At 45.1% G+C, this 15,000-nt stretch overlaps 1 protein-coding gene across 2 annotated transcripts in view; it reads right to left on the bottom strand.

Moving 5' to 3' along the window:
* LOC100380787 (block of proliferation 1) overlaps window positions 1–15,000 on the bottom strand; it is an 88,231-nt gene that overhangs the window by 59,425 nt on the left and 13,806 nt on the right.

The raw sequence follows: 15,000 nt of genomic DNA, 5'->3' as shown, positions 1-15,000 counted from the left end.
ACGGGTCAAAACAAACACCAATCAGGTCAAGAGGATCTTATAACACTACAAACAGCTATAAAAACAGTGACGTGATAAGGAAGGAACCACAACCTTCTCTTCTCTCTCTCCAGCTAGATTACCGTCTTTCCCACACCGCACTACTCACGCACACAGCTGTTCACTCACACCCTTATTATACTGGAGAGATAACTGAAATGGGACTGGGATTTTTAAGACCACATCTAGCTTCTTCAACAAAAATATCATATCGCAACTATTGAAAACTAGACTGGCCAGTAAAGAACTCGACAACTGAAACAAACCGAACATTTGTTTTTCGACTCAGCCAGGCGATTTGTGCAGCCTCCTGTTAGTCCGTAGAGACAAGAGTAAGCTACTGTCTCTACAGACTAACACACTAAGGAGGGAGGGCTACAGGGTGCCACAGCCCAGGAGTAAGCTACTGTCTCTACAGACTAACACACTAAGGAGGGAGGGCTACAGGGTGCCACAGCCCAGGAGTAAGCTACTGTCTCTACAGACAGACACACTAAGGAGGGAGGGCTACAGGGTGCCACAGCCCAGGAGTAAGCTACTGTCTCTACAGACTAACACACTAAGGAGGGAGGGCTACAGGGTGCCACAGCCCAGGAGTAAGCTACTGTCTCTACAGACTAACACACTAAGGAGGGAGGGCTACAGGGTGCCACAGCCCCGGTTGCTAGGGCCTTTTAAGGGTCAGCTGTGTGGGTTAGCGAGGGATGATTGGATCATCCCCCAGCCCCCACACTGTCCCCCTGCCCATTCCCGCCTTGCACCCACCAGTGTTCATTTTGGCACTCTTTTTTTTTAAAGATTTACTCTAGTCTAAATCATTTTGACTGAAATGCAATTAAGTCTTAAATCACATTTTTGCTATTTGAACAATGACAGTCTAGTTATTGGCAAAATGATGAAAACAGTGGGCCATGTGTGTCAACTTAATGTCCTTTAATTTTAGTCACATCACATTTGTATTGCCTCATGAACCTATAGTAAACAAAATCAGACTTATGTGCACAAACATATGTCCTACCAACATATATTCCTGAATAAGATCCTATTCTTCCCAACAGCAGAAATGGGACAAACATATAGGAAGAATATAAGAATTTTCTGGCCATGTGAATTCCTAATTTCGGCCCACATCACATACAAAACAAACATACAGAGCGAGAGCGTGCGAGAGAGCAAACTACTGGCTAAGTAGTATGGGTTGCACCTCTATCACTCGGTTGCGTCATTGACATTGTTATCTACGTTCCCCAGACGCTGCAGCCACATTTACATCCACAAGTAGGCACGGGAGCTAACGGCTCACCGGGTGCTCACGGCTCACCGGGTGCTCACGGCTCCTCACGGCTCACCGGGTGCTCACGGCTCACCGGGTGCTCACGGCTCAACGGAAGCTAAAGACTGCTTTGCCCACTGATTTAGTCAAGTCACTAAAACTCAAATCGAGTCCCAAGTCCCTGTGCCAGAGTCCGAGTCATGAGTCCCTATGGCTGAAGTCTGAGTCACTCTGCTGGAATCCTGGTCAAGTGCTCAACTCTGAGTCACTGGGTCCACATGAACTGAAAATAAAGTTACTTTCCGAGTCAGATATAGCGTAGAGGCAAGGGGAATTTTGTCAAATTGTTGGCGATACATTTTCCTTTCTTTCTGTGCCACCAAGTGTTTGCATATAGGCTACTGGTAATGTTACAAAACATTACTGAACGTTGCTGATAGAAATTCTATGAATTTATTCCATATTCACCATTTCAGACAGAAATATTCTATGTAGAACAAACACGCCTATCTGAACGATCCAAAACGTTGCGTCCTGCTGAATGCGTCCCCTGGTTGTTAGTTATAGCTAGCTAATGAGGTAACATGATTGAAGGTTAACCTGTTGGGTCTAGGGGGCAGCATTTGCACGTCTGGATAAAAAAAATGTACCCGATTTAATCTGGTTACTAATCCTACCCAGTAACTAGAATATGCATATACTTATTATATATGGATAGAAAACACTCTAAAGTTTCCAAAACTGTTTGAATGGTGTCTGTGAGTATAACAGAACTCATTTGGCAGGCAAAACCCTGAGACATTTTCTGACAGGAAGTGGATACCTGATGTGTTGTATTGACTTTAAACCTATCCCATTGAAAAACACAGGGGTTTAGGAATATTTTGGCACTTCCTATTGCTTCCACTAGATGTCACCAGCCTTTACAAAGTGATTTGAGTCTTCTGGAGGGAGATCTGACCGAACAAGAGCCATGGAACGATGATGTCCCATTAGACACCTGGCGCGCGAGTTCATGTTGGGTACCCTCGTTCCAATACGTTATAAAAGAGTATGCATTCGTCCACCTTGAATATTATTCATGTTCTGGTTAAAAAAGGCCCTAATGATTTATGCTATACAACGTTTGACATGTTTGAACGAACGGAAATATATTTTTTCCCCTCGTTCATGACGAGAAGTCCGGCTGGCTTACATCATGTGCTAACGAGACGGAGATTTTTGGACATAAATGATGAGCTTTTTTGAACAAAACTACATTCGTTATGGACCTGTGATACCTGGAAGTGACATCTGATGAAGAGAATCAAAGGTAATGGATTATTTACATAGTATTTTCGATTTTAGATCTCCCCAACATGACGTCTAGTCTGTATCGCAACGCGTATTTTTCTGGGCGCAGTGCTCAGATTATTGCAAAGTGTGATTTCCCAGTAAGGTTATTTTTAAATCTGGCAAGTTGATTGCGTTCAAGAGATGTAAATCTATAATTCTTTAAATGACAATATAATATTTTACCAATGTTTTCTAATTTTAATTATTTAATTTGTTACGCTGACTTGACTGCCGGTTATTGGAGGGAAACGATTTCCTCAACATCAATGCCATAGTAAAACGCTGTTTTTGGATATAAATATGAACTTGATAGAACTAAAAATGCATGCATTGTCTAACATAATGTCCTAGGAGTGTCATCTGATGGAGATTGTAAAAGGTTAGTGCATCATTTTAGCTGGTTTTATGGTTTTGGTGACCCTGTCTTTGACTTGACAAAACATTACACACAACTCTTGTAAATGTACTGTCCTAACATACTCTAAATTTATGCTTTCGCCGTAAAACCTTTTTGAAATCGTAAAACGTGGTTAGATTAAGGAGATGTTTATCTTTCAAATGGTGTAAAATAGTTGTATTTTTGAAAAATTTGAATTTTGACATTTATTTGGATTCAAATTTGCCGCTCTTGAAATGCACCTGCTGTTGATGGAGTGCACCACGGGTGGCACGCTAGCGTCCCACCTAGCCCCAAGAGGTTAACGATCCGGTCCACAAGTAGCCTAGTTTTAGAACGGCCCATGATATGGTTCAGGAATTTAAAATGCAGCCGCCAATGTAAGATTGATTAAAATGTAGCGCCGGTATTACGGCTCATGTCTTTTGAACGGTAAAATCAAGACATTTTCTGAGGAAAGGAGTGAGACTTGACTACAGAACCAGTATATGAAATGCAGGGGGGGAAAAAAATGGAAGTGTTGTGCAAGAATACAAATTTAAAACCTTTGATTTACTTTTCTATGGCCTACTCAAGGGAGATAAAAACATAGCTACACTGTTGTTTAACTATTATTAAACTCAATGCTGCTACTGTTTTTATTTTTGTAAAGCAGCTCGTGTTTCTTAACCAGGCCCAGGGTTGCTAACTAGAAGGCTGGTGGTGAAACAAGAGTCGCCTGTTCAATGTGCAGGCTATAAGTGGAGGCAGAGCTGGTCTGCCTACACTCACGGCTTGCTTCCTCACAGCTCACCAGCTGAGTAGGCTGTTCGCAGGACACGTCCTGGCCACTGCTTAACAGAACTGCGCTGTGCATCTGTGCCGCTGAAAAGCTCTCAATCTCTCCAAAAATGTCTAGTCCATTTAGTAGTCAGATTTTAGTCACGTCTCATTTTAGTAAAATGAAATGAAAAATAATTTAGTTAATTTATGGGTCTATTTAGTCACTTATCGTCTCATCAATAAAAATGTAAAAAAATAAAAATAGGTGTCGACGAATATTTGAGTCACTATTTGTTGACGAAACGAACACTGGCATCCACACTGTCCCCCAGCTCTCAACCTGTCCCCCAGCCCCCCACACTGTCCCCCAGCCCCCCACACTGTCCCCCAGCACAGACCATCCCATCTGTCTGCAAAGGAAGCCTGCACACGTCTGGAATTCCTTCCCCTTTCGCGTAATGTCTCCACGCCCCTAAAGAACCCCCCCCCCCCCCCCCCCTTCAGCTAATCCAAAAGGTTTGTCTCCCAATCTGTCTTTCTCTCAGTCTGTCGGTCTCGCCAGAGAAAGCTGTGTGTCTCCTACTCCCTGACCTCCAGGCCACCCTCTGCTCCCTCCTGTCTTTCTCCCCCACCAGGGCTGCCACCCGCTGGGGCCTGGCCTCTTGGTTGACCCCTGCTGTCACTCTCACCCATCAGCCCTGTCACAGTCAGCGGTGGAAACTAAATGTGAAAATGTTCACGACCGCTGGGAGCCAGATTAGCTGCTCTTTTTCCTTTCATTCATGACAATCTGGACGAACCCACTAACCTTCTTTGTACGTGTGCACATTTTCTAATGGCAACTAAAATAAATATTTGCAATGTAATGTTTAAAAGGCCATAGATTCAAGTGTTATGTTGGAAAGGAAGAAAAACCAAATCTCTCGGTTTTCTTATCTTTGCAAAAATTCTTCGTTGCTCTCTCATTTTATTAGTCTTTTATTACATTTATTAAATGTAATGTAAATGTAATTAGTCAATTTAACAGAACGTTCAACCACATACACAGGTGTTGGTGAGGTGTGTGGGGGCTGCCACTCTGGGCACCCAGGGAGTTGTTGTTGTGGGGGGTTAAGTGCCTTGCTCAAGGGCACAGCGGAAGGCAATGGCATCTAGGACTTGATAGCAGCAACCCTCCCTTTGCCAGCTCAATTCCCAACAAATTGTTCCTGTTGACCCGGGATTCGAACTGGCAACCCTTCAGCTGATTACAGCACCTGTACATAGCCCATCTATAATTTAGCCCAAGCAACTACCTCTTCCCCTACTGTATTTATTTATTTATTTAGCGCCTTTGCACCCCATTTTTTCTATTTCTACTTTGCACTTTCTTCCACAGGAAATCTACTATTCCAGTGTTTTACTTGCTATATTGTATTTACTTTGTCACCATGGCCTTTTTTGCCTTTACCTCCCTTATCTCACTTGCTTTGTATATAGACTTATTTTTCTACTGTATGTTTGTTTTACTCCATGTGTAACTCTGTGTTGTTGTATGTGCCAAACTGCTTTGCTTTATCTTGGCCATGTCGCAATTGTAAATGAGAACTTGTTCTCAACTTGCCTACCTGGTTAAATAAAGGTGAAATTGACATTAAGAACATGACACTAACCACGTTTCCACGGTGGGTTCTCTTTGCATCTGTAAAATGATTTATGCGAGAAATGGTGGTGGAAACAACTTGATGCGCAAATATTGATATACTAACCATCATTTCGAACACATTTTACTTTGAATTTTCATTTCGGTAAAAATGAAGTGAATGGTACATTGTGTGTGGACCATGTCATCACACACTGATTTTTATCCACAACAAGTCCGTTTGGTGGAAAATGCCCACATTTTCTTGATGGATATTTTTTTTAAATATTTGCATGAAAATATGTCACCAATTGGATGGAAACCTAGCTACTGTTCCTTTGTGTAGAGAAATCTAGAGATCACTTCAGCCCACGTTGTGGCACCAACACCGGGAAGCCATTGCAAATGTACTGGGTGGCAGAATTTTACTATTTTACTAAGTTTAAAGTACATGGTTTTCACCTGTTACACTTTCAAGTAAAATACAGTCTACTCTTGTTCCTCAGTCTCCTGCTATAGAGAGAGAAAGACAGAATAATCTGTGGTAAAATACTGTGTGTTCTCCTGTTCCTCTGCCTCCTGGTGTAGAGACAGACAGAATAATCTGTGGTAAAATACTGTCTGTTCTCCTGTTCCTCTGCCTCCTGGTGTAGATACAGACAGAATAATCTGTGGTAAAATACTGTCTGTTCTCCTGTTCCTCTGTCTCCTGCTGTAGAGACAGACAGAATAATCTGTGGCGCTTCAAAGAGACAGAGTACAGGACAGGAATAATCAGACAACAAGTGAAGCCCCCCAGACAGATGAACACCAGAGAGTACTGTCTCTGCATGGCGTTGAGGACAGTTATGATGAATCAGAGTAAGCTTCCTATGGGGTTGGAAATGATGCCGTTGGTTGGTCTGTCTCTAAGTCCCCATGGGACCCAATCTGGCCTAGGGAATGGTTAGCAGTTAGCAGCCAGCCCATTGAGACTCATGTCTATAGACTGTAGAAGCTCTGTTCAACATCAGCCGGCTCCTCTCCAGTCAAAGCCCAATGAGAGGATGACCGTGAGGGAGGCCAGGGGTGGGAGGCTTACCCTACACAGGGCTAGGGATAACCACAGGGGGGTGTAGAAACCCAGACTTAGCGACGCAGAAGACCCTTAGCTCTGCCAGACGAATCTCTCATCTGACACTGCAGCTGGAGACCAGGAGTCCCAACCTCCTCCCACTTTTCATTTCCAACGTCTTATACTATACGGTCGTACTGTAGGAACCAGGGCCTATAAAAATAAATCTGTTCATTATTTCGCAAAATAGCAAAACCACAATTTCAGAGAGGTCACAGCGAGGTCAGGCACTCATTATTCATAGTGAGGCTGAGTGTGAGGCCTCACAGTGAGGCCAGGCCAATGTGAGGACCACACGACACGCTAATTTGATAAACACTCTGGAGGATCCTCGTACACGCCGTTTAACCTTGGAGTGTGTACAGCATGTGGAAACTTTGCATTCCGACCGAGCCCGTCCAGGTTTATTTGAAAATGGTTTTTCCACCTGGGGGAAAGCGTCCGGTACATCATTCAGAGAAAGTAGTTATTTATTGGAAATTAAATATCTAATGATGCCCTGAAGCTTCCCTTTCCCCTCCACTCTGCTAAAGCTTGCAGTTATGACAGAAGAGAAAAACATTGGGTAAAAAGAGAACCAGGCGTTCCCTCGCTTGCTTGCCTCTGAGAACGCAGATTTCCCAACTAACCATAAACTCCAATATCCCAGTGATGTCAATTCCATTCACTTTCGCCCTGACGGCCACCACCATAGGTTTCTATGGCACAAACGCATATTTTCAGGTAAAAATGGAGGGCCGTTGCCAGAGTACATAGATAGAGGGAAGACTTTTTACAAAAGGAACAGAGAGAGATAGGATAAAGACAGGATAAAGACAGAAGGGAATCGAGGTGAGGACAGCTTTTCAGCCACACTACGCTCTTCCTCACCCAGAGCCGCTGTAATGGATTTTTACAACCCCAGTCTCTGTAGAAACTCTGCAGCTCTGAGAGGGGGGGGAGCCTGCATGGTGTAAATGAAAAATAAAGCCGTCTAGACAGCTCATCTCTCAGCTGTGCAGAAGATGAGAGCTTCAAGCTTTCAGCTTGCCCCCCCACTCCCTCTTCACTCAAACCCCATCCCCCGCTTCCCACTCCAGGGTTTCGCCTCACAATCCCACCCCTCCATCTCCGAACTTCCCCCTTCTAACTGAAACACATGGCAGCCCCCGCTGGCAGTTGGTTTCAATCAGGCCTTCTGGCAACAGGACACACACTGGGCCAGCTGGGAGCTGTGCTGAAGACCGGATGAAAAGGAAGTCCTAAAAACTACGGAACGACAGGTGGCTGCTTTGGCAGCCCCACACTCACACCCCCTCCCACCTCCGCGCACCTGCAAGGGTCCGGCGCGCCACGGCCCAGGTTTGCTCTGTTGGAGCAGCACGCGATTCACCCAGCCACTTCAAGACCCCCCCCAATCCACCCAGACTCTGGATCAACATCCCCCCCCGTTGACTTAGAAAAACACAACCCTGCTTCTCCTTAAATAGACTATTAAAAAGAGATTTCCTGCTGACAGCGCAGAGACAGGCCAAGATTCCACATCATTTACCACCTATCTGTTCATTTTATCACCATATTGATTTCAGCAGTGTAGTGGAGCTTGAATGCAAATGTTTGTGTCCCTAGGACAGGAATGGTTTGGTAAGTAGTTTATCCTCGGTCAATACAAATGGCAGACCTGGTCCTCTCGTCGGAGGCCTCTCGTCGGAGGCCTCTCACGGTCCTTTGATTGGCCCGGGGGCAGCACAGCGTTCACTGATCAATATTAGACTGTTTGAGGAGACACTGAATGCATCTACTAGGTAACCTGCTAAGGTGACTCCATCAATCATGACATTGTTTTAGGGTCCATGTGAAACACGTCAGCACCAACCGTAGGGCTAGCTGCATTCAGATGACCACACTGAGTAAAGTCTCCCGAGTGGCAAGGCGGTCTAAGGCACTGCATCTCAGTGCTAGAGGTGTCACTACAGGCCCTGGTTTGATTCCAGGCTGTATCACAACCGGCCGTGATTGGGAGTCTCACAGGGTGGCGCACAATTGGCCCAGCGTCGTCCGGGTTAGGGTTTGGCCAGGGTAGGCTGTCAACTGACTTGACTATTTAAAAAAAAAAGAAAAAAAGTGGATGGACTTAACCCATACCCAGCCAGTATGGAATTTAACTATTGTAGGAGGTAAAATGAGACCAAGTGGCTGGGAGGAGGTTTAGACTTCGGACCATTTCCAAGAAGTCTATGGACCGAAAGCCATTTAAATCAATGACAAAAATGAGTGTCAAAAATGAGTTGTCCCAAGTGGAAATCTCTCTGTCACAGATAGGCATGGTATTCACGTGAATTTCTTTACCCAGGTTGGATTGGAAAAACTACTCTACTTCAGTATAGTTGGCTTCATAATATATTGAGATTAACACCCTCAAAAAGAGAGAAATATTGGTTATGACATCCATCTGGATGGCAACACAGTATGAGAGGGGTAGTCAGAGGGGTCTATATGGCTCCTTATGGAATCCTTATGAATATCCTACCTTCTAATACTGGTAAACAGATCACCACCAACGTTCTATTAGGTTAAATTTGATAAATCTTTAAGAATGGATTCTTGAACAAAACCACTCTAGCGTCGCAGCAGACATTTCATAAAAACCATGGCCGTGTCTGCCGAAGCACAAGAATATATTCCTCATTGGATGACATTTTCGCGAGAGAGAAACAAAACGGCTGAGGGGGAAAAAAGCGAAACAAAAGATCCTATACTCTATTTAAAATGTCAGGTCTGGTTGTTCCTCTAATAAAATGAGAAGAAAAAACAAGGGAATAATCCACTAAGCGAATAAGCGGTGGGTTTCAGTTGAAATCAGACGCAGATATTGGAAAAGTAGGGTTGATTATGTCTTTGGGTTAAGGCGTAACCAACCAACGGCACTTCCACCATTCCTGCCGGCTACATTGACTTCCATAAAGGAAGTTTTAGTGGCCGCTGAGGGCTGGCAATGGTTATTTCATTTCAGCCGTCGAACGCAAGGCCCCATTCTCCGACCGCTGCTGATGTACCTGGCTTGCGGTGGATGGCCATAACTCCTTTGCGGCAACATGGACTTTACTGCTTGTAAAAATATAAAAATACTTAATATTTGGGGAGGGAGGGAGGTTGGTTGGAGTGAAATTAATTGAATAAACAGGAGTGGGGTAAAGAATCATAGTTCAATGCTGTAGACTAGAGGAAGTCTGTACAGAGCATGGGGCCATCGGTTTAACCACGGCATGACCAGACCAGCGTTGAAACATCCTCTCCATACATACATACATACATGCATGTTCTCCAGTCTCACACATGTATGGGCCCTCTGCTTCCCCCATTTAAAAAGGGCGCACTCACACCCAAGTTATTGGTGCTGGTCTTCAGGAACATTTAGGACTTATAATAGAAGTAGACCCTCCATGTACTGGGAGTAGGGGTGAGTTCAGGCCTGCTCCTCAGGCGTCTTCCTGGGATAAGGTTGTGTTGAAATAGCCTTCTGGTCCACGCTCCCTTAAATCGATTCGATTTCATTGCTGGAACGCAGCGACACGACCAGAGGAAACCATGGACCGCCCTCCGTGACAGCTCTTAACTCAATAATGGGGAAGAAGGACCTGGGAGAAGTTATGGAGGACTAAGACCAATGCCCATGGCCTCAGTTTAGCTGAAGAACAGCCAGCAAACTCTGCTAAATCACTGATAGCTAAACACGCCAATGAGCCTCTCCTGAAATCAGAGTTGATATCCGCCTCTCTTTTTCCTAATCCACACAGGCAGGTTTTTGTTACATTTTACCACAGCTACTACACCCAGGAGGAACCTGAAAACATTTATTTTGACTGCTTTAGGTAACAAGCTGTTCCCAATGAGACTCTGGCTCAATCAGCGCATTGTGGCTGAGCACGGAGGACAGAGGGAGGGAAGAAAAGAGCAAGGGAGTGATAAAGTGAGAGGGAGGAGAGATGGAGACAGAGTGACAGAGAGAGGGGGAAAAGCGCAGAGAGACAAAGGAGAGTTTGACCTCCTCAGTCAAAGGGACACTGGGTCCAGATCACACCGTGTCCTGTCCTCTCTAGCTGGGCCCAGATGTCAACACTGGAAATAGAACCACTCTCTCCCTGTCTGCTGTCAATCAGAGGTGCTAATAAAAACAAAGAGGAGGACGCTGTGGTCTGGTCTCCCTCATCCAGTCAGAGAGCCGCCAGTCCCAGTCCGAAAGAGAGTCTGAAAATCCCTGCTTTAAAAGAAATTAACTGCCATCACGAATTGGACTGGGATTGTGGTGGATACCATCTGGAAGGCATTAGAAACCACCACCTGGAGACATCCCAATCACAAAATTAAACTTTGGGATTACTAACATTTTGCGGGGGGAAAAAAACCTCACTTCCAGACATGAGTACCTCTATTTCCAACCCCCTTTTCAAAATCTGGTTTCATCAGATTTCCGAGAGGAGGGTGGAGGAGGACGTGGAGGAGAATACGAGTCTGGTCTCTTAGCTCATGGTTAAACGGGACACCCAACACGTCACAACATAGAGAGCCTGTTTGTTATGGTTGGTAATGAAATGAAAATAAGCCACCTCCTACAGGCTGCTCGCTCCTGAGCACCTGAGAGCTCTGACAGAGGAACAGCCTTCCTGAAACAGATAGGATCACACAATTAAAGCCAGTCCACATCTGAATCATCCTATCGTTGATTAGGCTGGAATAATAGGAGGGAGGGGGGGGGGTCAAGGGATTAAAACATTTTTTTTTTTTTAAAGGTAGGCCGTCTCAGCACATGCCGGAGAAGCCAGAGTAACATAACCCTAACATATCCTAGATGTTAGACATAGGCCGGCTATTCAAGGAACTTCCATCTTGAGGTTGTGAAAAAAGGCTTGATTTGACCAAAACATGGTGAGGAAACTTTTCACCAATGATGAAGTATTATTTATTTATTTTATTCACAGCACGTGATGGTGTGCCGTGCGTGATGATACGAATTCACTCTCAGGAAACTCATGTCTTGGCATGGATGTTGGTTCTACACTGAATGGTGCACTCAAAAGACCGGCTGAACTGTGTTCTGTTCCTGTGGAACTGCTGGTAAGTCAAGCAACACAGCATTGCAGGGTAATCTAAGGTTGTCAGGTGGAGAGTTTAAATGCATCTCCATCTCCCTGTCCGCTCCGTCAGTAATGCACACACTAAAATTGATATTATGCCATGTCAAAGAGTTGAGTGCACCAAACACGTGAATGTTGTGATGTAAATGTACCCTTGAGCCGTAGTCTCACAAAAACAGCTTTACAGAGAGAGAAAAGAAAAGAAAAAAAAGACTGATTTCATCATGTCTACTGTCTACTACTAGCACCACAAGAGCTCAGGTATGCAAGAGGCCCACCATGCTGGAGTTATCATCATAGGGGCAGCTTGGCAGGGGTACCCAAACTAAGTAGACAGGATCTGGGATGGGGAGTTTAGAGGTGGGGGCCAACATCATGGATGTCCTAAACATCAACGCAGACTACGCTGTGAGCACAGCCACAAGAACAACCAACCAGGAGGCTACGCTGTGAGCACAGCCACAAGAACAACCAACCAGGAGGCTACGCTGTGAGCACAGCCACAAGAACAACCAACCAGGAGGCTACGCTGTGAGCACAGCCACAAGAACAACCAACCAGGAGGCTATGCTGTGAGCACAGCCACAAAAACAACCAACCAGGAGGCTACGCTGTGAGCACAGCCACAAAAACAACCAACCAGGAGGCTACGCTGTGAGCACAGCCACAAGAACAACCAACCAGGAGGCTACGCTGTGAGCACAGCCACAAGAACAACCAACCAGGAGGCTACGCTGTGAGCACAGCCACAAGAACAACCAACCAGGAGGCTACGCTGTGAGCACAGCCACAAGAACAACCAACCAGGAGGCTACGCTGTGAGCACAGCCACAAGAACAACCAACCAGGAGGCTACGCTGTGAGCACAGCCACAAGAACAACCAACCAGGAGGCTACGCTGTGAGCACAGCCACAAGAACAACCAACCAGGAGGCTACGCTGTGAGCACAGCCACAAGAACAACCAACCAGGAGCCTACGCAGTAGGCTTGAGCAGTTATGGGTATTTAGTAGAGGTCGACCGATTAATTAGGGCCGATTTCAAGTTTTCATAACAATCGGTAGTTTTGGACACCGATTTGCCGATTAAAAAAATAATGTAACTAGGCAAGTCAGTTAAGAACACATTCTTATTTTCAATGACGGCCTAGGAACGGTGGGTTAACTGCCTTGTTCAGGGGCAGAACGACAGATTTTTACCTTGTCAGCTCGGGGATTCGTTTTTGCAACCGGAACCTAAAACATCTTACCTGGGAATATTGAAGACTCATGTTAAAAGGAACCACCAGCTTTCATATGTTCCCATGTTCTGAGCAAGGCACTTAAACGTTAGCTTTCTTACATGGCACATATTGCACTTTTACTTTCTTCTCCAACACTTTGTTTTTGCATTATTTAAACCAAATTGAACATGTTCCATTATTTATTTGAGGCTAAATTGATTTTATTGATGTATTATATTAAAATAAGTGTTCATTCAGTATTGTTGTAATTGTCATTATTACAAATAAATAAAATAAAAAATTATTTAAAATAATTTAAAATAACAAACAAACAAAAATATGCCGATTAATCGGTATCGCCCTTTTTGGCCCTCCAATAATCAGTATCGGCGTTGAAAAATCATCATCGGTCGACCTCCATTATTTAGAAAAAGACACAGGATGGTTTTTCAATACCGTCAAAACAATACATTTTTTAATCAAATGGCAATATTTGTAGTTAAGACCCGCAGTCAACTTATTCAATAGGTTAGGAGATAAAGAAGACGGCGTATTATTGGTAGTCCCCAGTCACGTGGTGTTTGTTTACAAGCAGACAACGACGAGAGACCAGAGCCTTGTGAGTCACTCACTGTCATGCAGCATTCACCAGGTGATCTAATTACAGGATGGAATTAACAAATAAATGTTGGCCAGCTAGATATGTTCTAACTATTAAAGTTACCAGTCTAAAATGTGCTAAATGCTCTGCAGTTGTGCATTTGGTTCGCTAATTTAGTAGCAAGTTACTTCCTCCAAAATCAACCATTCACTTGGTATCAGTAGAGAATTCCCTCCTGGATCAAGAGCCTTGCTGTTTGATATTTGGTTTGTGTAGCAAACTGGGAGTAGCATTATGGACTTGTATAGTTTAGGTCCGAGTCTGTATAAAATATGTTCGCAATGCGCTCGTTAGCATTCTCTACCGGATTTTACATGTACTTATTAGAACTGCTAACCTTCGATTTACTGAGTATTAGTGGGGTTTGAAAACAGCGTCCCTTGTGTTCAGTGCCGGTATTACCGAATATCCTGGTATGGCACAAGGTCGGTATGAAGGTATGACCATCTGGATACCGCACAAGCCTACTACGCAGTGAGCCCAGCCACAAGCCTACTACGCAGTGAGCCCAGCCACAAGCCTACTACGCAGTGAGCACAGCCACATGCACAAGGCAGGGGGCACACATGCACTCACTAACACTCCCAGCCTGTTAAGAGCTGTGGCAGCCCTGCCAACTCTGTTTGCCAATCTCCCAATTGAGCATTTCCCCCTACGCTCCCCGTCCCTCACTCACAAGTGCACACCCTTCCTAGTCTAGTGTGCTACCGAATTGAGTTCTCCTGCATTGTGCACAGGTCCCGTTGAGCAGTAGCTATGCAGAGGCAGGAAGAAGGAGGCGTAGTGGGGAGCCAGGGTTCTCTCCCTCTCTCTCTTCCCCCCCCATTCCACAATGTGTCTTCATTCATCTCAAAGAGCACATGGAAAAGCAATTGCGGGAGAAAAAGCCCCTTCCTGCCGGGCGAGGAGGCCTCGGACAGGCGCTGCTGCAGTCTCACGTATTCCCCCTTCACGCCGCGAAACAGGAAATAGTCCTTTATTACAAAAGGAAGGAGAAGAATAAACGAGCAACATTTTTGACCATCCGTCGGTTTGTTTGTAGATAACTTGTGCACCGACAGAGGGCTGCCTGCGACGGGATGGCGAGGAGGAACCCCATCTCCTGTTCCCAGGCAGGGGACTAACTTAACGCAGGACAAAATGGGCCAGGACCACCGTGGTTCCACTCATGTGGGGCAGCAGCAACACAGTGACCCCAGACTAGAGCTAGACCGGCTGGTCTAGGGTTAGACCGGCTAGTCTAGGGTTAGACCGGCTAGTCTAGGGTTAGACCGGCTAGTCTAGGGTTAGACCGGCTAGTCTAGGGTTAGACCGGCTAGTCTAGGGTTAGACCGGCTGCTGGAGGAAATGATCAGAATGACAAGATGGAACCAGTGATGATGTTTTCCATTTCCTCTGTCCTCTCGTCGGACGGTCCGTAAACCCTGAACTCTAACAAGGGTTGAAGACCACAGATCTTTAA

Source organism: Salmo salar, chromosome 27, assembly GCF_965601325.2.
Source record: "Salmo salar chromosome 27, fSalSal1, whole genome shotgun sequence".
In the NCBI taxonomy this organism is placed as follows: Eukaryota; Metazoa; Chordata; class Actinopteri; order Salmoniformes; family Salmonidae; genus Salmo; species Salmo salar.
Note: the sequence above shows the minus strand (reverse complement) of the source record. Positions and strands in the feature narration are given on the sequence as shown.